The sequence below is a fragment of the Muntiacus reevesi genome, chromosome 2, assembly GCF_963930625.1.
Source record: "Muntiacus reevesi chromosome 2, mMunRee1.1, whole genome shotgun sequence".
In the NCBI taxonomy this organism is placed as follows: Eukaryota; Metazoa; Chordata; class Mammalia; order Artiodactyla; family Cervidae; genus Muntiacus; species Muntiacus reevesi.
The window spans coordinates 96074327-96102244 of NC_089250.1; the positions used below are offsets into that span (position 1 = coordinate 96074327).

Genomic DNA, 27918 nt, shown 5'->3' on the forward strand with positions numbered 1-27918 from the left:
AAACCAGGTCTCCCGCATTGTGGGCAGATTTTGTACCATCTGAAACACCAGGGAATCCCAGAGAACAGCAGAACTGGTGTCCAAAGCCAGGTGGTTCAGCCCTGTCCTTAGCCACATGAAATACTGCATCTCAAGTCTAAGGTATGAGTATGCTGATAATAAGTAAGTCAAAAGAAACAGTAAATCAACATTGTGCAGGTGCAACTCAAAAGAATTAACCATGGGACAGTGAGGCAGTTGTCCATCTTCTTTACTACTGGTTTCTTATTCACTTGTTAGAAATGGAAAGAACCACCCCGACCCCAACCCGCCAGAAGGTTATTGTCACCAATCTGTTTGGAAGTAGAATTATATCTATACTTTTAGAAGTCTCCTAGACTACAACGAAAGTAGATCTCATGTCAAGAACTATTTGAAAAGAAGACTGGCCAAGATATTCTCAAGATAAATGGGAATGCCAGTCCATTCACACAAATAACTGGGAATTGAGTATCTCAGATTTCAATGGTTCTGTTTTACTCTATTTTTAAGGTCAACTTTAAAGTGATGAATGTCATTAACGAAAGATATATATCTTTCATATATTTTCAGTAATATCATAAACATAGTTCATTCTATCTTCTTCAAAGGACTTTGCAGCTGTTTAGCAGATATGGACATGAGGGAAGGAAATACATTCAGGTCCCTTAGGAAGTACTAGGCATGAGCTCTGAGCCAAAACTAATTCTTAGCATATAACACCACAGTCTAACAGTCAGGGCAGAGGTTTCTGGGGTCAAGTTATAAGTGAAGTTTTGACCCAATTTACCTCCCATGAAGACCAGTGGTACCTCAAACCCACACTGTAGTTATTTCTTAGGTTCTCAGGTACAGAGTTATTAGAGATATACCTAAGAAGAAAACCCACTGAACCAAGAGTTAGAGGTTATCTTGGTAGGAACAGCCAAGTGGAAGTCCTGTGAACTTTGTTTCCTGGTGATCAAAACTATAATCAAAGGAATACAACATCCCTGAAAGAACGGCAGGGATTTCTAACAGCCCAAGAGACCTGAGAGATATAGGAACTGTGAGTCCTCACTGTTGCAGAGAACAAATGGATCTTGAACAACAGCAGCAGATTTTCAGGTTTAGGCAAGTGGTGAAGGGACTTGTGTCAGCCATGCCAGTCATGGTCTGCTAACCAGAGCAAGCTCATTTAGCTCATGAAACCCACTAGGCAACCACTGGCTGTGCAAATGCTGAGTCCTAAAAAGCAGAAACACCAGAAGCAGTCTGCCTTACTTATTAAGGATGCTGTAACACCTTCAGTGCCTTGCCTTGGAATCACCTCTACTCTGGTTGTGCTCCAACATTCAGTCTTCAAGACCACTGACCATCTTCCCAAGGTACAGGATATGACAGTGGTTAATGACATTGATGACACCATACTGAGAGCTCCTGAAGACCCAGCAGTCATCCTTGATGCCTCATAAGCCCCACGGGTGCCACAGATAGGGGCATAAAGGGTTAGTCACAGAAGGGATGAGAGGGCTTAATGTCCAGTAGTGATCATTCAAATTCCATTAGTAAAGTCCTAACCAGAACACGTTCTATGGCATGACTGGCTGTCTCACTCAGCTTGTTCACATTCCCAGGCTTCTGCCATAACTCCAAGCCTTGCTGCCCACTCTTTCATTCAATTCTGCAAGCTGTCTGACATCTTTCAGTAGATTCTTTTTCTGCTTAAGTTCACCAGAATCAGTTTGCTGTTTGCAACCAAGAACAAAATCAATGCTTTTAGATTATAGAATTGACAGGGCTACGAACTAGAGAGTTAAGCACAAAGATGAGTGTGCATAATGGTGTTTGAGTGCACATGGTACTCAGTCAACATGCACAGAAGGACTGCAGGGAAGTCCAGTGAATACCTGAGTAGCCGAGCTACTCAAAGTCTGGACTGAACTACTTCAAGACAGATGAGAGTTGGAGAGTGTTCCCCTGACACATTCCTTCCAACAGCTCTGATAGGCTCTCTGGGCTGATTGGCTAAATGTCCTAAGAAACTCTGGCTGAAGATAGCATTTTACAAAGAGCCCAGAGAAAATGCCCTCTGACCTTTCGAAAGGCTTGGGGGAGGGAAAGGAAATGGGATCTTTTCTCTTTGTTTCTCTCTCTTTGGAAACCATTGTACTTAGCATTTCTGTTCCTCAACCTGTATGCATAATCCTTGCTGAGATCAACAACACATAGAAATCTTTAGAGTTGCCAATGCTTTACTTAAGTTGTGTAACTTAAGTAAACACAACAATTAATCTTGAGGAGTTTTACGTACCTGTCAAGTAACTCTCACCATTACAGGTACCCCTAAATCTACGGGATTGATGAAAATTTTTTTCCTACCCTTTTAAAACATTTTGTGCCTATCTTACACTCAAGAAGTGAAAAAAAGAAACATGTCTAATCAAAACATATGAACTATTGCTTTATGCAAAATATTATTCACAAGGTTTTTTCAGAGGATGTCTTGTCTTAATCTTTAAGAACTCACTGTAAAGAGAATCAAGTACTAGAGAGCGCAATAGAAGTAAAAAATGAAGATAAAGGGCAAACAACAGCTCCAAATCTTTTTCATGTCACGAAGAAAATTCTTTAACCAATAATGAGGAAAAAGGAAAGTGATATAAGAAAGAAAGGGAAGTTGCTCAGTCGTGTCTGACGCTTTGAGACCCCACGGACTGTAGCCCTCCAAGCTCCTCCGTCCTTGGGATTTTCCAGGCGAGAGTACTGGAGTGGGATGCCATTTCCTTCTCTGGCAGATCTTCCCCACCCAGGAATCAAACCTGGGTCTCCTGCATCATAGGCAGATGCTTTACTGTTTTTCTTTAGGCTCCTTTTGATTTCTGGCCATTCTCCATATTTCCACAAACATGAACAATGTTTATTAATTCCTTTTAGGACCTTTAAAGCTGGCTGGTCAAATGTGGGTTTACTACAAGAAAATTAAATATGTACTAGAAGTAACTTTGATGAAAGCAAAGAAAAATACTCTTGCTCAAGGAAAGTATCATGAACTATAGACTTTCTTCACTTAAGTTTTAATCCTCATTTTTCTGATGGCATAAAATCTAGATACTGAAAAAAACGCAAGTGTTTTCATGGGTTTCTGTAAGTGAAATGTCTGTAACCTTTGACCCAAAGGCTATTACAGTGAAAGCATTTACTTAGTGCTTTACGTTATACATTAAAGATAAATGACCTGGAACTAATATCTACTTTCCTCATACTCTAAAATACAGATTTGGATAAATCACATGTTGCTATAGTCCCTTTGAGGCTTTCTTCCCTACATCCTGGCGCTGGGTAAGTGACCAAAATCCACAGAGGAGAATTACATAACTCAAGTTTGTCAAGGAATCATCTATTTTAATTTTTATATGAAATATGAGAATAATTAAAATAATCTGCTTATCTTCTCTCTCCCGCTCTCTCTTCCTGTCCATCTATCTATCTGTGTAATACTTTCTACCTACCTTTCTATTTCTTTTCCTAAAATCTCCTCAATCTTTGCATCTGAAGACAGTTAAAGCAGGGGCGAGAGCCACAGAAAGACTCGTACAATCTAAGTCTAATTCCTGGACACCTGCTTTCACTTCTACCACGCTCAGCAGCATTTAGGAATCCAGTGTATGTTGCTTCGTCCTTCTGGTGCTTTCTTTAAAAATAAATCCATTTTTCAGTTAAAGACTTTACTGACTTCTTCCAAAGTATAGATCACAATGGGTCCATCATTGTTTTAACCTCATTCTTTTAAAATTATGTTTCAAAGTCATTCATTATCCCACATTTTGTAAAACAATGTTACTAACTTATTCACTCTCATGCCTTTTGCCTATTAGGATAAGGATATATGCCTCTTCTGATAGACACACATCTATAAAAGTAAAGGCAAATACAGAAAACTTTTAACAAATCTTTGCCATTTTGTGGTCTGTATTTTATCTGCAGAAAATTCATATTCACAGCAAGCCTATTTTTATTCCAGGCATACTTCTGTTTGGACTACAATGACACAGCAATAGCCTCGTTGTGATGACGTCTTTGAAGCTTACAGGGTTATTCCTTGGTTTTGCCTGAAAAATACATGCTCTCTGGTTTATTTGCAATCACCTTACAGGGAATGGTAATCGTTTCTTTTAGGTAATCATTAGCAGTTGCAGGCTGATTCTGGCTTAATGGCATTCCTTAGATTGTGACTATTTCCATCAAGGTAAGGACCCACTGAAAGCTCTGATATCCGAGGGAATGGAACATTCTAGAGAAAGAAATTAAATGTTCAGACCTTGATATTAAACATAGAGCCTGTCAAACAAATCCTTGGAAGATCAAGCTTTTAAAAATGGCAGGTGAAAGAGCTCCACATTTTGCCAACAAGAAAGTCAAAGAACCTAAAAGGCCAGAGAAGACAGACCGACAGTTCATTCCACATAATTTTTCAGCATGATGTTCTTAGCCTTTTTAATATTCTTGACAGCATGCCTGTAATATCGTGTACTGCATCCCTGCTAAGAGGCTCTGTGAGGAAAGGAAGAGAAATTTAGATAAATACATGGATTTTACCCAACATGAATAAGACCATAATGCAAATGAGAATATAACACTTGAGGGATTGTCAGCTTTGTACATGTGAATTTGTTCTACATACTGCGTGTCCTCTTAGTAAATAGATGCTGGGAAACTGTTCAGAAGGAAAAATAAATGCTTGGAATAGATTTTTTTAACAAGCTGTGAAATGGCTGAACACTCAATGTGATGAAACACCAACAATGAAATTAAAATCTGCCGCCCAAAATCCATTGTCATGATCATTAACAAGAGCCACATTTTCTGTCAAACATGCTTGTTCTCATCAAATGTGGAAACAGACCTAAACTCATTCACAGTCCTTAGCTTACCATGGACTCCATTTGAACAAACTCCTGTTTTTATATTATGTCAAAACTAATTTCCCAGGTTATCTATTCTCTAAGCCTGCTTATTTAACTTATACATCATGCGAAATGCCGGGCTGGATAAAGCACAAGCTGGAATCAAGAATGCCAGGAGAAATATCAATAACCGCAGATATGGAGATGACACCACCCTTACAGTAGAAAGCAAAGAGGAACTGAAGAACCTCTTGATGAAATGAAAGAGGAGAGTTAAAAGCTGGCTTAAAACTCAACATTCAAAACACTAAGATCAAGGCATCTGGTCTCATCACTTCATGGTAAATAGAAGGGGAAACAATGGAAACAGGGACAGACTTTATTTTCTTGGGTCCCAAAATCACTGCAGGTGGTGACTGCAGCCATGAAATTAAAAGACACTTGCTTCTTGGAAGAAAAACTATGACCAATCTAGACAGCATATTGAAAAGTAGAGATATTACTTTGCCAACAAAGGTCCGTCTAGTCAAAGTTATGGTTTTTCCAGTAGTCATGTATGGATGTGAGAGTTGGACCATAAAGAAAGTTGAGTGCTGAAGAGCTGATGCTTTTGAACTATATGTGGGAGAAGACTCTTGAGAGTCCCTTGGACTGCAAGAAGATCAAACCAGTCAATCATAAAGGAAATCAATCCTGAATATTCATTGGTAGGACTGATGCTGAAGCTGAAGCTCTAATACTTTGGTCACCTGATGCGAAGAGCTGACTCATTGGAAAAAACTCCAATACTGGGAAAGACAGAAGGCAGGAGCAAGGGGAAAAGACAGGATGAGATGATTGGATGGCATCACCAACTCAATGGACATGAGTTTGAGCAAGCTCTGGGAGATGGTGAAGGACAGGGAAGCCTGGGCATGTTGCAGTCCATGGGATCCCAAAGAGACACAACAGACAGACTGAACAACATTATGGGGTTAACAGATACAAACTAACTATACATAAAATAGAGAAACAACAAGGATTTACTGTATACCATAGGGAACTATATTCATATCTTGTGATAATCTATAATGAAAATAGTCTGAAAATATATATTATATATATATGAATCACATTGCTGTGTACCTGAAACTATTGTAAGTCAACTATATTTCAATTTTTAAAAGTTTATTAAAAAGGTAAATATTTTCCTTCTCTTTACCTCATCAGTTTCTTAGCAAACTCCTACTTTTAGAATATAAAAATAAATCATCCCTATCTTGCCTACTTTACCCCAAAACACTAAATTGAGCCAACTGGTGAGGTTTTTATTACACGATTTTTATTAAACATTATGATGTAATGTTTTCTTCATATAACAAAGATAAAAATTTGCTGAAAATTTAGAACAAACCAAGTGTTATAATATTAAATTCCAAGCCCTCACAAAATGAATTGTTGCACTTGATATAAAAGTCAAAATGTCAAAACTATGACTACATTTAGTTATTTATCCAAAGAAAGCTCTGTAAAACCCTTTATCAAAAGGCATTTTACATGTAAGTAATAGCTACAAAAATGAAATATTTTCTCCATAATTCCAAAGCTAAAATCAATATATGATTGAAATATGTTCTGCTTTGCCAAACATTATAATCATTATGACATAAAAGTGATTCACAGTAACCATTATATCAAAAATATTATTTCTAAGATTACAACTTCCTGAGGAGTATGATCAAGTAAATGGGATGATTAAATCCCCCTAAAGTTTGTTATTAACCCCTAAAGACAAACTCTTTACTGTTCTGGGCTTGGTAGTTACGACAGATTTATTAGATAAAATATTAAGAGCTCATTAACTTGGTAAGCAAGTTTCCTCTTTTGTAACTGATGTGTGAATTAGGTTATAATGGACTTGGCTCCCTAACTTCTGCCTAATTCACTAATGTGCATATTTGATACCACTCTTCTTTTAAAGTATTAGACTTGCATGAAAATATGATCTGTATTTGAGACAGTTTATATCACATCACCATCTTATCTTTCCTGTTGATTCACATCTGCTGTTAAAATTTTATTTCAATTTAGCTACAAATTCTGGCACTTCTATGCCCCCTACTTTATCCCAATCTATCTACTTTTGTCCATCTTACTGCTAGTCCAAGCCACAATCCATCTCTCACTTGGATTCTTACAGTGCTCTCCTAACTCATACTATATTCTTGCTTCCTCTTCTTTCCCCTATAATCCATTTCCCACAAAGCAACTAGAAGATTTTTCTAAACCACAGATATCAGATCATGTCACCTTTCTGCTTAAAACCACCCAGAGACCTCTTCGAAAATGGAACTCGGCCTACGAAGCCCTGTCTACTTCTACACCCCTTTCTCTTCTACTCTGCCCTCATTTAAACTAATTTGGCCTTCTTTTTATTTCTAGACCTCATCAAGCCCCTCCCAACTCCACGTTTTCAAATGTCTGGTCCTCTTGTATTCTCTGTCTTCAGTTTAACCACCTTCTCCTGAGGACTTCACTGGCCACAAAATCAAAGTGGCCCTTATGTAACCACCATGACCAAGTAATGTGCTAGCACTTCACTCTGGTTATTTTCTTTAAAGCACTTATCACTCTCTAAAATGACCTTTTCTGTTAATTTTTAATGTGTTTATTTTCTGTATCTCCTACTTGAAACATCATCTGCCTTACATCAGACACCTGATTGGTGTAAAGTGAAAGTTGAAAGTGTTAGTTGCTCAGTCATGTCCAACTGTTTGCACTCCGTGGATTGTAGCCCACCAGGCTCCTCTGTCCATGGACTTCTCCAGGCAACAATACTGGAGTGGGTAGCCATTCCCTTTTCCAGGGGTTCTTCCTGACCCAGGGCAGGAGGATTCTTTACCATATGAGCCACCAGGGAAGCCCCTGATTTTAGCCACCAAACCATGGCTAAAACATAGCAGAAGCTCAGTAAATGCCTGCTAACTGAATAAGAGTCTTAAAATATGTGACTCTTCATTGAAGTTTTAAATTACACATAACCTGTGATAGGGCTTCCCAGGTGGCTCAGTGGTAAAGAATCCACCTAACGATGTAGGAGACACGGGAGACACAGTTTCGGTCCCTGGATTGGGAAGTCCCATGAAGGAGGAAATGGCAACTCACTCCAGCATTCTTGCCTGAAAAGTCCCACGGACAGAGGAGCCTGGTGGGCTGCGGCCCATGAGGTCACAAAGAGTTGGACATGATGGAGCATGCATGCACACAACTTGTGATGAAGACAGCAGCATCTCTAGATATTAATAATTTCAAAAATGTGGCTCTATGGAGAACTGCTTATTTGGTCACCTGGAGCAAATAATTTGTCAGGTAAGTAGCTTAGCAACAATCATCTATGAATAAAAACAAAACCAATAATATAGCACATTGTTTATTTTGAATTAAGCTCTCTGTACAAGCATGACAGAGAAAAATAATCAGACAAAAAGCAGTCTCTTGGCAACTAAAGAGAGGTATCCCTAAGTAAGAAATATGTAAGGAGAGAATAGATTTGGACAGGTAGGTTTTAGAACTCTAGTTCTGATTATTATTTTGGAGAGGATGAAGAAAAAGGCAAAAATGGACTTTCACATGCCAAGAAAAGTCCCAGGGACTATTACAGAGTCATTAAACACACGTACACACCACTCTCCTCCCAAGAAACTAGGCCTTAGGCTGACTCAAGTGTGGGTTACACTTAGTAACTTGTTTCCAAAAAGTGCAATATGAAAAGAGAGGAAAAAGTAGTTTTACAGTGCATAACCCGGCAGACACTACCTTGTTCAGCTGACTGAGGTAGGTATCATCACTGATAAACCATGTCTATAGCATGTACCATGGATACAGCTGATAAGAAGGGCACTTCTCCTCTGTGGTAATGCTCCCCTCAAGCCCGTAACTCCAGTCTAACCATAAGAAAAATGCAAGACAAATTCAATAACAGAGAGGCATTTCAAAAACTACCTAACCAGCATTCCTCAAAACTGTCTAAGTTGTTAAAAACAAGGAAAATCTAAGACGCTATCGCAGGCTAGGGGAGGCTGTAAAAGACATGATGACTAAATATAACATGGATCCAGAAACAGAAAAATGGACAGTAGGGCAAAACAAGTGAAATCTGAACAGAGTGCAGAATTTAGTTAATGATAAAGTAACAATGCCAGTTTCTTTCCATAAAAAAAGCTGAGTTCTAAAGTTTTGATGGTTTTGAACTGTGATGTTGGAGAAGACTCTTGAGAGTCCCATGGACTGCAAGATCAAACCAGTCAATCCTAAAGAAAATCAGTCCTGAATGTTCACTGGAAGGACTGATGCTCAAGCTGAAGCTCCAATACTTTGACCACCTGATGCAAAGAACTGACTCACTGGAAAAGGCCCTGATGCTGGGAAAGATTGATGACGAAAGGAGAAGGGGACAACAGAGGATGAGATAGTTGGATGGCATCACTGACTAAATGGACATGAGTTTAAGCAGGCTCCAGGAGTTAGTGATGGACAGGGAAGCCTAGCATGCTGCAGCCCATGGGGTTGCAGAGTTGGACATGACTAAGCAACTGAACTGAACAATACCAGCTCCTTAGTTTTGACATATGTACCCCCCAGCTCCATAAGATGCTGGGGTAAAGGAACTCTACTGTGGAGTATACAGGAACTCTGTACTATCTTTGCAACTTTTCAGTTAGTGCAACATTCTTCTAAAATTAAAAGTTATTTACAAAGACAAGGCAGCTCAAATGCTCAGCTTCGGTAGCATCTATACTAAAATTGCAACAGTACAGAGATTAGCATGGCTCCTGCACAGAGATGATCCACAAATACAGGAAACATTCCATATTTCTGATTCACCCTGCAGTAGAATAGAACCTAACAGAACACTGTAAAGCAACTATATTCCAATAAAAGTTAATTTTAAAAAAAGACAAGGTAACTTTATATGGAACAATCTCAAAGATATAGCATTTATTGATATGCTCAGGGTGAAGTACAGGTGTATTGCATGCAACCATTTCTGTATTTAAAAGACTGTGTGTGTGCACGAACCTATATATACATAAAAACTCCTTTCAAAGATGAACTAATAATTTATATATATAACACATTAATACAGGAAGAGGAATGGGACAACTGGAGTAAAAGAAAGCAAAAAGGGGGCTTCCCTGGTGTCTCAGTGGTAAAGAATCTGCCTGTCAGCAAAGCAGACACAGGTTTGATTCCTGATCCGGGAAGATCCCACATGCCATAGAGCAACTAAACTCATGTGCCACAACTACTGAGCCTGTGCTCCAGAGCCCAGGAGTCACAAGTGCTGAGCCCACACATCACAACTGCTGAAGCCTGAGTGCCCTACAGCCCATGCTCCGCAATTAAGAGAAGCCACAGCAACGAAAAGCCCTCGAACCATACCTAGAGAGTAGTCCCAGCTCACTGCAACTAGAGAAAAGCCCACACAGCAACAAAGATCCACTATAGCCAAAAACTAACTAAACTATTTTTAAAAAGAAAGGATTTACTTTTAACTACATATTCACTTTAATATTTTTAAGATTTTATATTCATGTATTATCCATTCCAAAAGTAAGTTAAATATGTCCCTAATATCATCTCACGATCAAGGGCTGATAAGACTCTAAATGATCACTGTTGTATATGTAAATACAGTTGTTTTAAATAATAAATAAAGCTTTATGGTGTCCACAATAAATTTGTAGAACTCAGCCATAATAACATACTGGAACAGTAATAAAAGCATTAATATAGGAATGACTGTACTAATGTGTCAGGAATAACTCTAAAGTGTTAGTGTGTGTGTGAAAGTCCCTCAGTCATATCTGACTCTGTGAGCCCATGGACTGCCAGGTACCTCTGTCCAAGGAATTCTCTAGGCTAAATACTGGAGTGGGTAGCAGTTCCCTTCTCCAGGGGATCTCCCCAACCCAGGGAATGAACCTAGATCACCCACATTGCAGGGGGATTCTTTACTATCTGAGCCACCAGGGAAGCCCAAGAATACTGGAGTGGGTAGCCTTAACCATTCTCTAGTGGATCTTTCCAACCCAGGAATCGAACCCAGGTCTCCCACATTGCAGGGGGATTCTTTACCATATGAGCCACCAAGGAAGCCCACGAATACTGGAGTGGGTAGCCTAAACCTTCTCCAGTGGATCTTCCCAAACCGAGAATCGAACTGGGGTCTCCTGCATTGCAAGCAGATACTTTACCAACTGAGCTATGGTGTTATATATGTATTAATTCACAAATACCTATGAAATCAGTGCTATTATTTACACAAAGGATTTTCAGTATGACTACTGGCATTATGCACTAATGAGGTATGCATTTCCCCTTGGTCTCTTACAGGTAATAGAGAAGAATTCTCCATTTAAACTACGGCTTTATTTCTTATGTGCTTTAAACAATAGAAGACTGGCAAAGGCCCAGAAATTTGACATCTTCTGTAAAGATCCGCCATTGTATTTCTATTGATAATTAGGCCACATGGAGAATTTACATGTTTGAAATTCATTTGCCTCTGCTGCTATACATGCTTAGTATAGTTTGAGATATATACATAAACTGGAATATCCCCAAGGATGTTAATTCCAGTGAATTTACCATCTGGAAAGAATATACCATAATCTTACATCAATATTATATTTTACTTTGTTTCTAAGACTACTTTTATGATACAATTAATGGTAAATATGTAAACAGGATTTTTTAATAGGGGTATATGGACACCCTGCCCCTCCATTAAGGATCTATGGATTCGTGAATAGGGAAAAGCACATCTTTATTTTCATGAACATCTAACTGAAATCTGGCATCTCTATGCATTATAAATAAAGACATGATACAAGCCACAGAGTATTAACAGTACCTGCAACTGTTACCAGTAGAAATTAACAATTACTTTCTATCACACACTACAGTTAGGCAGATCTCTCATAGTATTTCTTAAATTCATCATGATTTCAAAAATACAGCTGATAGTAAACTCTGCTAGACCTTATTACTTAATGCATTAATAAGTATATCCATTATATAACTAAGACAAGGCGTCAGTCCTTTTTCCAATAGTCACTGATACACTGACACTTCATACAGAAAACCCTGGCAGTGACAAAGGCTGAGCTAGAATCCCACCCGCTTTGGGAGTGAACAAGCGGTAAAGATAAGCTCATCCTAAATGCTTTCAATTACTCTGTCCTAAAATGTGAGCATGGCCTTATTCAATAAAACACTCATTACTGATTGTAAAAATTAAATAAGAATTTTTTCCATAGTAGACCAATTACAAGGGGAAATGCAAATAGTAATGTTTATATGCAAATATTACATCCATGAATTTCAAAAACATTTATATCAGTTTTAATATCCTGTCTCATTTCTTCAAATAATTTACCTAGAGAAGCATCTGCAGAAAAAAAAATTGCTAAGTGCTATTTTAAAGCATAAAAGCTACAGATTGCATTAATGAAATGCTGTTTATCTTAAGACATATAATCAAACATGTTACTAAAATCTATATCCAGTGGCTATACATTAACATGAATCACCAGCATACTAAAATGATCAGAAAGAAAACAAGTTTAATTTCACATGAGTTTTTCTGAGTGATATCATTTAGATTCCTAATTATCTTCAGTTCTGCATAGTCATCACAAGGTATTAGTTCAATAACCCAAAGTTCTATCTGGCCAGATATCAGCATCATGCTCATTGATATGCAGTTTCTACAATCCACCTCTTCCTCCTTTGGGACTGAGGCAGAAGATCTGTATCATCTCAGTCTCCCCATCTCCTTTTCACTAACTGTAAGATTACTGTTTTGAGGCACACTCCTCAGACTCACTGAATAAACATCAATGTATAATTAAAAACATAAATAACAGTTACAAACACTTACCTAAGCATTTGTTTAAAAGACGGTTCATTAGTATTTGAAAGACAAAATCTGTAAGGGTCAAGGATTTATACTGGGGGTGAGGGTAGGGAAATGGGCAGGATAAGTGAAGTGGGTTAAGAGGCACAAACTTCCAGTTTTAAAATAAATAAGTCACAAGGATGTAACATACAGGAAAGGGACTATAGTTAGTAATATCATAATAACTTTGAATGATGACAAATGGCTATTAGATATATTATGGTGATCATTTCATAATGTATAAATATATCAAATCACTGTTGTACACCTGAAACTAATATAACATTGTAAGCTAGTGAGTGTTCAGTCACTCAGTCGTGTCTGACTCTTTGCAACCCCATGAACTATAAACCCCAAGTCTTCTCTGTTCATGGGATTTTCCTGGCAAGAATACTGTAAGTGGGTTGCCATTTCCTACTCCATGGGTTGCCATTTCCTACTCCATGGTATCTTCCCAACCCAGGGATCGAACCTGCATCTCCTGAGTCTCCTGCATTGCAGGCACATTCTTTACCACTAAGCCACCAGGGAAAGTGAAAGTGAAGTCGCTCAGTTGTATCCGAATCTGTGACCCCATGGACTATAGACTACCAGGCTTCTCTGTCCATGGAATTTTCCAGGCAAGAGTACTGGAGTGGGTTGCCATATCCTTCTCCAGGGGATCTTCCCGACTCAGGCATCAAACCCAGGTCTCCTACATTGCAAGCAAACACTTTACCATCTGAGCCACCAGGGAAGCCCACTGTAAGTTAATTGTAGTTCATTTAAAAAACAAAAAAAAAGGATACAGATATTTTTGAAATTACATGAAAAATGGCTCCAAAAATTCTGTCAGAATAAATCCTGCTTACAAAGGATTAAATGATCTTCTATTCAGCAGTGACCTTCAAGGACAGAAGAGCTGAAGGTATCACAGATTCAAAGTCACTGATTTATGTCAGAGCAGTGCACAATAACTGAAAACCAGAAGTAGAAGAATGGAAAGCTTCATGCATGTTTTCTTAAAAAAGGAGTGGCTACAGCAGTATGTGACTCCATCATGGTTCATAAAACTATTTCATCTGCCTCAAGGCCTAATTTCTACGCCTACTGCTCACCTTTTTATCCAAAAGGATCAAACCAAAATGCTTTTAACAAATAAAGCTTCTTTGGAAAAGGTGTTTCTAGAAATAATACTCCACAAAGGATGTAAATACACAACACCAAAAATAAGAGCTGACAACAAAAATAATAATCAAAAGAAAATACTGTCTCCCATTTGATTGCTGGCTTATGACAAAGCTTATGAACTCTTCTCCTGGTTGCTTAGCAACCAGTCGAAGCAGCAGCTTGAGACTGCAAGAAATTTCCAAGCCAGAGCTGTGGAAATCAGTGCTAACTACTCAGTGTATTTCTCAAGGTTACCCATGTTTGCAAAAGAAAAAAGGAAGACAGAAGAAGTGCCCTTGGGGTTTCTATAGCAAGACCTAGAAGGAGGTCCTCTAATAATAATTTGAGCCCTTCTCAGGTAATTCCTCTGGAGAAGGCAATGGCACCCACTCCAGTACTCTTGCCTGGAAAATCCCAGGGACGGGGGAGCCTGGTGGGCTGCTGTCTATGGGGTCGCACAGAGTCAGACACGACTGAAGTGACTTAGCAGCAGCAGCAGCAGCAAGGTAATTCCTCAACACCTATACTCTAAGTGGACAACCCCCACATTGGGAAGGAAAGCCCCAACGCCCATAGCAAGTGTTCCCCATCGCTGAAACAAAACAACCAAGCTCCATCAAATTAAACCACCAAGTTTAAGGGGCAGAAGACAGACAGTGGAACTTTACTCCATAAGCACTCTTCACGGTACACTCCAGCCTGTTCCCAAGACTGCTACTGAACAACCAAACAAGACTTATTTTAGAGTTTGCTATCTTTGTTTTCCAATAAACACATTATTATAACTTTCTCTTAGAATCTTCCACCATCCTTGATTATGGCTGATCACAGCATTAGACAATCCATAAAATGAGCAATTTATTTCCATAGAGACTCATCTTAAAAGCTTGAGCCTGGTAAACATAATCAGTAAACTTACTGACATCAGCATAAGTGATAGGCACAGACCAGCTAAATGTCTGTCTCCATCTTGGTTCCACAGAGGAAAAAACAAACGACACACATTTCCAGATGTGATGAGTACAGACCCAGATGTTCATAGAGAAGAGAAAAGCAGAGACACAGAATGGTTCTTATTCACTGGTAGACTGGTGTTAGTGTTTTAGTTACAGATTCTATCCATTCGTGTTTAATGCCCAGGTCACCAAGGAACAGGGCATGCCTGCTTCTCATAGGAAAGTGATGTGAATGGGACCATATGGTCTCTTAATAAATGAGCCAGTGACAGCAGAACAAAGCACCGGGCCAATTAAAGGATTTGTGTAAATCATAAAAGTTGAGCTTTCATTTGTCTATAAAGTTATATCAAAAAGTCCATTTCATATAAGGATGGTCTAAAAAATCAATAAAATAATGTAACAGGAAGCATATACAACTTATAAATATTCTTTCTCATTTTATACAACACATCTGCTTCCTCAAGTTATGTTGTAGGAATGTCATGCTGGTACTGTCTCCAGAGATCCAATTATTAGTAGATGGTAACGAAATTCAGCTTACTTCTGTCTATAAAGAAGTGATTGAAAAATAAAAATACAAACTTATCATTTGACTGTAAGCCAGCAGAAAATAGTGTTAGCTATTGATGGACAGCAATACTAAAAGCTAGAAAAGGAACATAAAAAATAAAAGGTAATCATTTGGATATTCCCTAGCAGTTCAGTGATGAAGACTCCACATTTTCACTACCAAGGGCCCGGGTTCAATCCCTGGTCAGGGATGCACAAGATTCACAATGCAGCTAAAAACAAAGCTAAAAAGAGATAATCATTCTTCTCATTCTTCAATTTCCTATTATTTCCTGATTTAAAAAAATGATGCATCACTTAAATTTTTGATGGTTGAATAAGTACAAAAGCAAACACAAATATAAGTTGCACTGAGGAACATTTTTCTTTGAAACACTGATAACAGTACAAAACTAAAAACAATTTAGAAGCTTCTGATTAGTCAAATTAATTGCTCTCAAGAGATGACTCAGAAAAAGTACACATCATCCTTTCTTAAACATATATTTCTGTAAAAAGAAAAGTCTTCCCTTGTTGGGTGACTAAAAATATTTACTTTTTCATGAAAAATTATGCCTTGGAGATATTGAATTAAAAGTGAAAAAAGAGTTGTCAATTTTAATTTTGGATACTGGAGAGTGTTTAAGAGCTAATTATTTTAAGATGAAACCTTCCTAGGTGCATGAACTGTTAACCACTGTTTAGGCATATTAATATCATTTGCAGAAACTGTTGGATTTACTAATACAGCAAGCAGGTGAAAAAGGCTGGTCTTTAGCAGGGAGCACAGAATTCACAGAAGAGAGAAGAGGAATCTGAGGTGGAGAACAGTCAATACACAGCGAGAAGCATTTTCTCCTGTGGCTGTGAGCCGTGCCCTGTCACATTACTCATTTCAGCTTCCTGCACAGTCTCAAAAGCATCACCTACGTCATGATAAACGTGCTGGAATCGTCAATAGCTAAGTCTACTAGCGAATGTGACTCTCGACTCCCTGCACTTTGGATCCGGCAGGAAGAACACTTGCACAGAACAGATGTATGGAATACACCCAACAAGCTGTTGTATGTTGAGTTCACTTCTTATTTCATGCAGAGGTGTCGGGGAAATGAGAGAGCTTAAAACCTCTATTTGAAATGGAACAGATACAGAACTGTAAAGGAAATAGTCTTTAGGAGAGGGAAGACTTACTGAATCAGCCCTTCCTCCATATAAATATATCCATTCACTGAAAGTAAGAATTTTAAAAAAGCATTACCTTCCAGGTCAAGAAACAAAGAACTAATATTTTCTCAGGAGAGCTCTGTGTTAGGGCCCGTACTAGGTGTTATACACAGGTCCAGGAGGTAGGTATCACATTCGATTTACAGGTGGATAATCAGAGCACCAAAAAGAAAAACAAGTGACTTGTCTCGGGGCATGGGGCACTCAGGCACTGAGAGATGGGACTAAAATTTGAGTCTGCATCAATCAGACTCAAGCTCACCTACCACATTTACACCACACAAATCCTCCCTTTCTATTTAAAAAATTATATTAATAAGAAGGGCCGAATACAAACCAGAATGCCTAAATCAATGCAAAAGGCTCCCTATTGAATCCTGGAAACTTTCTGATAAAGAGCAACATATTTACATGGCAGAAGGTTTCAGCATATGTTCTATCTATACCATTTCCAAGTACCTATCAGCGCAGTGCTCAGGAATCCTGACAAGGCTGACATCTTAATTGCTGACTCTTCTCAGGAGGTGATACATGCCTCAGATTATAGCTAGATATTCAAAACACAGAGTTGAAATAAATAAGTGAAGTAAATAGGCTTCCCTGGTGGCTCAGCTGGTAAAGAATCTGCCTGCAATGTGGGAGACGTGGGTTCAATCCCTGGGTTGGGAAGATCCCCTGGAGAAGGGAAAGGCTACCCACTCCAGTATTCTTGCCTTGAGAATTCCATGGACTGTATAGTCCAAAGGGTCACAAAGAGTCGGACATGACTGAGCGACTTTCACCTCACTTAAATAGCAATCACCAGTATGGCTTTACCAGTTAGGAGTCTAGTGAATATCAAAACTTTGGTGGGAGGGAGGAGGTAGGTTAGAAGCCAGAGAGCCAAGGTGAGCAATGACAAGCAAGGCTGTATCTCCCAAACCCGAGAGCAGCTGGAGAGAACAGAGAGAGGAGGAGTTATGGGGAGGAGGAGCCCGCACCACACGGCTTGTACAATAAGCAGCTACCCACCAACTTCTCTAACTGTGGCCAGCCAGGGCCACTACTTGAAACGTCATACACAGGAAACGGAACAATTTTCTTGACCTCCCTATTCAGAATCTAATGTATCAGCGGACAGCATAGCCCTGGAAAGAGTATGATTGGGGGGATCAGATCAGAGCTCTCCTAATTACCAACAGCTTCATCTTGTCATCAATAAATCAAGGGTAATTAAACCAGCCTAACAGATTCATGGGAGAATCAAATGTTAATATCATGTAGCACACCACGACCACCCAATACACATTAGTCCCTTTATTTTTCCTTTACTGCACCATTTGAAGTCATAAAGTATCAACAAATGCATATAAATGCAAAAGACAAACTACAATCAACTACATCAGGAAGCCATTTTCTCTTTTGTGATGAGAATGAATATATTGGGATATTCACCAAAGAAGGATGGACTGGGTGTCTGTAGTTAGTAGATGCCAACTATTACACATAGAACGGATGGACAACAAGTTCCTACTGTGTAGCACAGGAAACTATATTCAATGTCCTGAGATAAACCATAATGGAAAAGAATTTTTTAAAAAGAACACATATGTGTCCTACTTTCTTTCTGGCCTGAGACAGAATCATTTTTGAATTGGAATTACAGACTGAGCAGTGGATGATATGCATTACACGCTATCATGAAGAAAGGAACCCATCACTGTAGCTTGGAGTAAACAGTACTTATCACATTGAGGCTCCTCCCCAGGTCCTCCTTCTGGATGAATTAGGAGAATAACTCTTATCAAGAGGCTCAGCAAGAATATGGAATCATAAAGGCTCTTTAGAGCTCTAACTTACATTACTATATACAGTATACAAACATCATGTACACACAAACATCTCTAAACATACATACATATATTACATAGTTATATATATTTATATATACTGATAACATACATAATATATTGACAGGTAGGTAGACAGATACACAGACTGATAAACATTTCTCATAAAGACCAAAATGAGATTAACATTCTCAAATCTTGTTCATCTATTTTGATCCAACTTTTAGAAATATCACAAATGGATGTGGAGGTGTATGACATGTGGGCCAGGGAAACATCCACAGGAAGAAACTTTGATCATTTTGAAACTGCCTTTTAAAGCAACCTGGTAGCTCAGATGGTAAAGCGTCTGCCTACAATGTGGGAGACCCGGGTTCAATCCCTGGGTCAGGAAGATTCCCTGGCGAAGGAAAAGGCAACCCATTCCAGTATTCATGCCTGGAAAATCCCATGGATCGAGAAGCCTGGTGGACTACAGTCCATGGCATGGGGTCTTAAAGAGTCCGACATGACTGAGCAACTTCACTTTCACTTTTAAAGCATCATTTTCTGGATCCATCACCAACTTCTTGCCTGCTGTTTCCTTACTACTCTATTAAAAATGTTAGGTCCTCATAATTTTCTGGGAATTACCATCACTCTCTTAAAACTGGCTTTGAATGCCATCAGTTGAGGAAAACAAAGGAGGATGTAGCATCTACACGTCAATAGTGATGATATTTAACATTTAGCAAACACATAAAATGTACCATGGACTTCCTTTGTGGCTCAGCTGGTAAAGAGCCTGCCTGCAATGTGGGAGACCTGGGTTTGATCCCTGGGTTGGGAAGAACCCCTGGAGAAGGGAAAGGGTACCCACAGCAGTAGTCCGGCCTGGAGAATTCCATGGACTATACAATCCATGGGGTCACAAAGAGTCAGACATGACAGCGATTTTCACTAAAATGTACCAAGAACTTTTTTGAGAAGGATAAGTTTTCATTTTATTTTCATAATAATGCTATAAGGTATGGATCTGGTATTATTCCCCTTTCATGCTCATGCTCAGTTGCTTAGTCGTGTCTGACTCTTTGTGACCCCCATGGACGGTAGCCCTCCTCCACGGACTATGGCTCCCCTGTCCATGGGATTATCCAAGCAAGAACAGTGGAGTGGGTTGCCATTTCCTCCTCCAGAGGATTTCCCAAGCCAGGTGTCAAACCCATGTCACCTGTGTCTCCTGCACTGAGAGGCGGATTCTTTACCAATGAGTCACCTGAGAAGCCCAATTATTCCCCTTTAGAAATGAGAAAAATGAGGAATATAAGCAGTCAAGTAACTTGTTCACAATTTCTAACTAATAACTGGTCTGCCAGACTTGAACATTATTTGGTGCTGTGGAAGAAGGTGGTTTGTGATTAGGAACCAAACCATTACTCAAGCTAGGACCACACTTTTCATCATAAAGATGAGAGCTGCAGGGTAAGAATTCACCTTAGAATTCATGGTACCAATCTGACATATTAGTACTAAACCCACATATTGGAAAAATCCACATATTAATCACATTTCAGATGTGATCATGGATTTAGATGTAATATCCATAAAAACGTCTGTAAAAAAGGGACATCCAAGAGAGTTTTTTTTTTTAAAAAGAATGAACTAATAAGATAGTGTCCAGGTGGCTTAGAATTTACACCAATGCTTTAAAGAAATTAACTATTCAATACCTTCCCACATCATGATTACAACTGCATCCAATTTGATGTGAAGCACATCTACACCAGATTGACCTCCTTAGCTGAGAATTCAAGAACATGACTGTATCTTTTCAGCCACATTCACTAACCTTTCTTTTAATTTTCAAATAAAAAACATGACCCCAAACTATGACATTTTCTAAAAATTAGCATATTTGAAAACTCTACAGTTAGCAGTTACACCATTGTTGGAAAATACAAGCTTATTTACTAAGTTTTTAAATTAAACTTAGTAAGTTAAATAGAATATAAAGAGAACAGAAGGCAAAGGAACTCTAGAAAAATACTGGCCACTAAAATAGAGTGAAAGGACTAAGGATATGAATATATAAAAAGCTCAGATGAATTGCCTAGAAAATAAATACTCTAACACAATAATACCCAAAGACAAGGATAGACAATTCAGAAAAGACACAAACACTCACTAAAATGAAACAATGTTTATTGAGCATGAAAAAAAAAAGGATGAGGCCTCTTTGTGGAAAGATTATTTTATAATATTGTATTTTTAGAAATGAAACTTTATCAATGGCCAAAATCTCGAATCTGGTAACCAATCCAAATTAGTAGTATCACCATCATATGTTAAGTCCTTTTACAAGGCAAATATGACAGCCTCCCCACTGACTTGAGCAAAACATAATAAACCTGCAGGAAAAAAATAATATAGATTATTCCCTGCACCTCAAAGGGAGAGTAAATAGACAGCATCAGAGGTCTGGGAGAAAATACTATGATACTAGACATCATTTCTGAAATCTTTAGCAAATCTGAAGTGGGGTACTAGGAAACTGAGGGTCAATTGAAGAACTGGATTTTCTCATGGTGTAGAAGGACCCTAGAGAGGACCATTTTGTGAAACCACAAAATTAACAAATTTTGGTTATTGATTCTGATCTGCTGTACCAGGATTCTAAACTTAGATTCTGAACTTGCATAAGTTACCCATATATGATAACTAGTTATTAACTAATGACTTGTCATTTATGAGATGATTTCTAATACAGGTAAATTATAAACACTTATAACTATTCTGAATAAGAGATATTTTTAATTTTTAAAATTTTCCAATTTTTTAATCTTCCAAATCCCCCCTTTCATTCTCTACATCCCCTCCATCTCTCTCCCTATCACATTCTTTCTCTCTCCCTCAAACACACACACACACACACACACACACACACACGTTTCCCTAACACATTTTTTAAAGGCCCAACAATAGCACTCTCTTTAGAACACAAATCAAAGCAAACATTTTCTCTTGAATGTCACAAAAAAGTGTTTGGGGACTGAAAACCAATCTTTCCTTCCTACTGACCACACACCTTCAAGAAGGGCCCACTTGAAGGCGCAGAAAGGAAAGACATGTCTGAGCCTTCAGATCAATCCTGAATTAAGGGAAGTGACAAGCAGGAACAGCCAGAGCGCTTTCACATCTGAACTTCATGTCAATCAGTCTCTCCCTGAAAAGACCTACAGGGCAGTTGGGCGTCTGCATGGTGGCAGCTCTGATCTGTTCTGAATGTAGGAGGAAGACACACTTTCTCCCAAACACCACCAATCACTGATAATTTTAGTCAGCGTCATTGTAACCCATACCATTAAAGTGGGCATGAGTCAATTCTGACAGTTCTTAGAATTGAGTCCTCAGAATGCATACTTCACCTGCCACCAGGAAGCACTGTTCCTGATTACTCATACTCCTCAGTTCAAAGACAAAAGAGTTCTATCAGAGAGGCTCAAGCTTTACTCTACCCTTTCTATTAAGTAAATCGAACTTTCTGACAGCACACCTAGCTATGATGTCAAGTCACATCTACAAACATCTAAATCAAAAGCCTGTCTAGGCAAGTCTTTGGCAGACAAGATTTAAAAAGTGACCTTGGATTCTTAAATGCTGCCATTTGATTCATAGTCCACAAAAATACATTATCAAAGTAGTGGGGGAGGAGGAAGAAAGAGTCCAATAACAGACACAATTAAATGGGTTTCCTTTCATTTTTACTGATGCTCTTTTTATCTCAAACTCAGAACTCACCCAGGCTACCTTTTCAATTTATGCACCATGAAATCATATCTCCTCATTCTCTAATCCCAAGACTTTGATATTTTAACTGGATGAGAACATTCAATAAAAAACAAACAAACAAAAAATGACAATGATCCTATATTGCCTCCTGGGGGCCCCTGCTGGCTGGCTGAGTGAGCTGAACATGAAGTGCGGGAAAGGAAGGAGCTGGAGTGGGTACCAAGCAACGAGGGGCCTCTTCATTTTCAGAATTCAGATCTCTGATTCCTGGTGTGTTCTTTGAAACTCAGCTGACAGGCCAGGTAGGTTCCAAAGCACCAAGATGGTTGAATTTATACTAAAACCAAAGGCCAGAAGAGAAACTCACAAGATCCTAAAAATGTAAAGCAGAAGAAATCTTTCACTTTGGGGATAAAAGGCATCAACTCTGAGCCTCTTCTTGCCCGTCAGTTTTGAGCACTCACCTAACTGAATTCCTGATGCTGTTGGAGCCTCTAGAGAAATCATTTCAGCCTGACATTCCCAATAGCTGCCTCGGGGCTTGGTTTATACCATCCCTGGTAGAAAGTCAGGACTTCAGTAATGACAACATTTAAACCATGTGTAAAAGATTGCTACAGAAGGTTAGCATGATCACACATTCATTTCAGAAGCTGTTTAAAGGGCTAAAGGCTAAATTAAGGAGGTCAGTCTGTGCACAAATACATAAGTATTATAAAGAGCAAGAAATAGAATAGAGCAAGTAGAGCAAGAAAGTTTTCAACCCATTCATGAGTAGTTGTTTCATTTTCATGAAAGATTTAAGATCAACAAAAATATTTCAATCCTGAAACATAACAACATATACTTTTGTTTTTTCTCAGAGTGTTGGTAAAATTTGTGTTTTGCTCATTCTGAAATTGGTATCAATTATTAACAGTGCTATCCATGAACAGAGGAATGGATTAAGAAAATGTAGCATATATATAAAAAGAAATGAAAATGGGTCATTTGTAGAGACATGGATGGACCTAGTGACGGTCATACAGAGTGAAGTAAGTCACAAAGAGAAAACCAAAGCCCATATACTAACACACATATGTGGAATCTGAAAAAAAAAATGGGTATAAGCAATCCTATTTACAAAGCAGAAATAGAGACATAGATACAGAGAACAACGTATGGATGTTAAGGCAGATGGGGAGATGGGATGAATTGAGAGATTCGGATTGACATATATACATTATTGATATTGTGTATAAAATAGATAACTAATGAGAACCTACTGTTTAGCACAGGGAACTCTACTCAATGCGCTGTGGTGACCTAAATAGGAAGGAAATCCAAAAGAGAAGGGATTTACGTATATATCCTAATATACACCCTCCAGTTCACTTTGCTGTAGAGTAGAAACACAACATTGTAAAGCAACTGTACTTCAAATTTTCTTTTAAAGATGAGCCCATTTGAGAAACAGATTGACTTGGAAAAATCTCAGTAGACAACATTATCATTATTATGACTAGTTCATGACCCCAAAGTCAGTATTATTCTGCCATTTCACTGAACAACAACAAAATAACATGGATTAAAGAAGATAATTCAAGTGCACTTATATATTCAATTAGGATAATAACATGTATTAAGCAAAATAACTAAAGGTTCTGTAGACAAGAATTAGAAGTTATTATTGGGTTTAGCCATGCAAATAGCTGGTGTTTTGACATGCCAAAATGGCGATTTCACACAGTTCAATCTAATAAAATCTATACATATGTGTGCAGAATTCACCTTAGAATAAACACTAAACCATGATAACCTGAATTATATTGTTTGATATTTATTGAGCTCTTATTACACCACTGAGTTAAATGTTTCCTCTCACAACAAGTCTGTGAGATAGGGACTCTTACTAATATGTTTTCAAATAAGGGAAATGAAACATTCAGTACCTTGTGCAAGAGCCTAGAGTCAAGTAGAGTTGACATTCAAATACAACTCTGACTTTTGCCTCTGCTTGACAGTTGGAGAGAATGATACCTCCCAGACTAAAAACAGAAAGACTAGTGGACATTATGAGCATGTGGAAAGATCAATGGTGGAAACTGAGAAAGATGGGAAGCTGAGAGGGAAACCGTAGCTTTTACAGGCAGACCTCAAAGATAGTGTGGGTTTGGTTCCACCATCACAATAAAGCAAATATTGCAATAAAGCAAGTCACACCAAGTTTTTGGATTCTCAGCACATATAAAAGCTATGTTTACACTACATTCTAGTCTATTAAATGTGTGATATCTTTGTCTAAAAAAAACAATGCATGTGCCTTTATTTAAAAATACTCTATCGCTAAAAAATGCTCTCCATCATCTTTGCCTTTGGTGAATCAGTAATCTTTTTGCTGGTAGAGGGTCTTACCTTGATGCTGATGGCTGCTGATGGATCAGGGAAGTGGTTACTAAAGATGACAATTTCTTAAAATAAGACAACAATGAAGTTTACTGCATCAATGGACTCCTCTTGCTTTTTTTGAACTGCATTATGTGACATATGGGATTTTAGTTCCCCAACCAGAAATCAAACCTGTGCCTTCCCTCTACATTAGAAGCATGAAATCTTAACCACTGGACTACCAGGGAAGTCCTTTATGGACTCTTCCTTTTGTGAATAATTTCTCTGTAACAGGCAATGCTGCTTGGTAGCATTGTACCCACAGAACCCTCTCAAAATTGGAGCCAATTCTCCCAAACCCTGCCACTGCTTTATCAACTAAGTCTATGTAATATTATAAATCCTTTATTCTCATTTCAACAGTCTTTACAGCATCTTCACCAGGAATAGATTCCATCTCAAAAAACCTCTTTCTTTGTTCACCGATAAGAAGTAACTCCTCATCCATTCAAGTTTTATCACGAGATTGCAGCAATTCAGTCACATCTTCAGACTCAATTTCTAGTTCTCTTGCTGTTTCTACTACATCTACAGTTATTTTCTCCTTGTAGTTATGAACCCCTCCAAGTCATCCATTAGGGCTGGAATCAACTTATTTCAAACTCCCATTAACATTGATACTTTGGTCTCTTCCTATGAGTCAAGAATGTTCTTAATGGCACCTAGAATGGTGAATCCTTTATAGAAGTGTCTTCAATTTACTTCTCCAGTTCCATCAGAGGAATCACTATCTATGGCATCTATAGCCTCATAAAATAAATTTTTTAAATAATGAAACTTGAAAGTTAACATTATTCCTTGATTCATGGGCTGCCGAATGGATGTTGTATAAGCGGGCATGAAAGCATCATTAATCTCATTGTATCTTCATCAGAGCTTTCAGGTGACCAAGTACTCTGTCAATGAACAGTAGTAATTTAAAATAAATGTTTTGTTTTTGTTTGCTTGTTTTCTGAGCAGTAGATCTCAGCAGTAGGCTTAAAATATTCAGTAAACTATATTACCAACAGATGTCCTGTCATCCAGGCTTTGCTGTTTCACTTATGGAGCAGAGGCAGGCTAGATTTAGTAAACTCTTTAAGGGTCCTATCATTTTTGGAAAGGTAAATGAGCTCTGTTGTCAACTCAAGTCAAAAGCTGTCTCAGACCCTAACAAGAGAGTCAGCCTGTCCTTTGAAATTTTGAAACAAGCATTGACTTCTCCTCTCTAGCTATGAAAGTTCTCGGTGGCATTTGCTTTCAATAAAAGGCTGTTTTGTCTACATTAAAAATCTATTTCTCAGTGTGGGCAACTGCCTTACTCATCTTAGCAAGATCTTCTGGATAATCTGCTGCAGCTTCTATATCAACACTTGCTGCTTCACTTAGTTTTTAAGTTACGGTGATGACTTCTGTCCTTAACTGCATCAACCAACCCCTGCTAGCTTCAAACTTTCCTTCTGCAGCTTCTTAACCTCTCTCAACCTTCACAGGACTGAAGAGAGTTAGGGCCTTGCTCAAGATTAGGCTTTGGCTGAAGGGAATGTAGTGGTTGGTTTCATCTTCTATTCAGACCACTAAAACTTTCTCCAGATCTACAATAAGGCTGTTTTGCTTTCTTATCATTTGTGTATTCACTGGAGTAGCACTTTTAATTTCCTCCAAGAATTTTTCTTTTACATTCACAACTTAGCTGTTTGGAGCAAGAGGCCTTGATTTTGGTTATCTCAACTTTCTACACACCTTCCTCACCAAGCCTTATCATTTCTAGCTTCTGATTTAAAGTGAGAGATGTCGACTCTTCCTCTCACTTGAATACTTAAAGGTCATTATAAACTTATTAATTAGCCTAATTTCAGTACTGTTGTTCTCAGGGAATAGGGAGGCCCAAGGAAAGGGAGAAATAGCAGGGAAGGCTGGTCAGTGGAACAGTCAACACATATTTATATAAGTTCAGCATCTTATACAGGCAAGATTCATGGTGCACCAAAACAATGGCAATAGTAACATGAAAGATCAGTGAACACAGATCACCATAATAAAAGTATTGAAAAAGTATGAAATGTTGTAAGAATTACTGAACTGTAACACAGAGACACAAAGTAAGCAATCGCTGTTGGAAAAATGACGCCAATAGACTAGCACAAGGCACGCTTGCTGCAAATCTTCAATTTGCAAAAAACCAAAAAACAGAACAAAAACAAAATGCAACATCTGTGAAGTGCAATAAAGTAATGTGTGCAGTACTCATCACTGTATGGGGAAAAGGTACCCGCACAGCCCACTAAGAAGAACAGCCCTCAAGGTCAGACATACACATCAGGTTATCATGGTTAGCAAGTCTTTCACTATTAAGTCTTCAAAATGGCTGTCCTCTCTCCTCATTCTAATCCCAGAACTAGGGGCAAATGACTGACCATAACTAGACTCCCATGCAGGCTTTTTAAACAGGTGAGAGAGAATATATTAAGGAGGTAAGCCCAGCATTTGGCTTTCATGGCACCATAAACAGAGAAACTGATACTGTATCAGTCTCCAGGGGACATGACTGCTCTCACATGCCATAAACTCAAACCTCAAGACTGCAGAGCTGAGGACCAGATGTGGAACACATTGAACACCTTCAAGGTACCACCTTAGTCTGAACACATGTCCAGGTAACCCACTAGGCAAACTATAAAAGCTTTCAAGTTATTCTCTAATTTTTAAAAAGCAATAAACTAGTTAAAAGCAGAATCTCATAAAAATTTCATTTGAGTTCATGTTTACAATTACAACAAAGAAAGCAAACCAAAAATACTTTATCTGTTGAAGTCAGTGTTCATTTTGTTTACCTTTCTAGAGCTCTGCGAACAGTAGGATCCATAGTCACCCTAAAAATAAAGAAACCAACATTTAGCAAATATGAAGGAATTTCATGTATTTATCAGGACAGTAGTTAACAAATATTTATTAATAACGGACTTAAAAACATAGAAAGTGCCTTAAAAGGGGACACAAAGAAAAACAGAAGAAATATGATGGATTACAGGAAAGGTGTCTGCAGAAAATGCTTAGACAAACTGTGCAATCAAGAAGAGCTCCAAAGTATATGCACCCAATCAGTGGCATCAATAATCCAAAAAGAATTTTTAAAGATGAAGTTTGGCAAAACGCACAAAAAAAGTATGACCCTGAACTTAAAATGA

At 38.3% G+C, this 27918-nt stretch overlaps 1 non-coding gene and 1 pseudogene across 1 annotated transcript; one reads left to right on the top strand and one right to left on the bottom strand.

The window, feature by feature from the left end:
• The first annotated feature begins 9655 nt into the window (after positions 1–9655).
• On the top strand, positions 9656–9760 carry LOC136162147 (U6 spliceosomal RNA). The gene has a single exon (XR_010661986.1). It is a non-coding gene; the product is annotated as a U6 spliceosomal RNA (small nuclear RNA).
• A 15185-nt stretch (positions 9761–24945) lies between these two features.
• On the bottom strand, positions 24946–26560 carry LOC136159013 (tigger transposable element-derived protein 1-like; annotated as a pseudogene).
• Positions 26561–27918: the final 1358 nt, after the last annotated feature.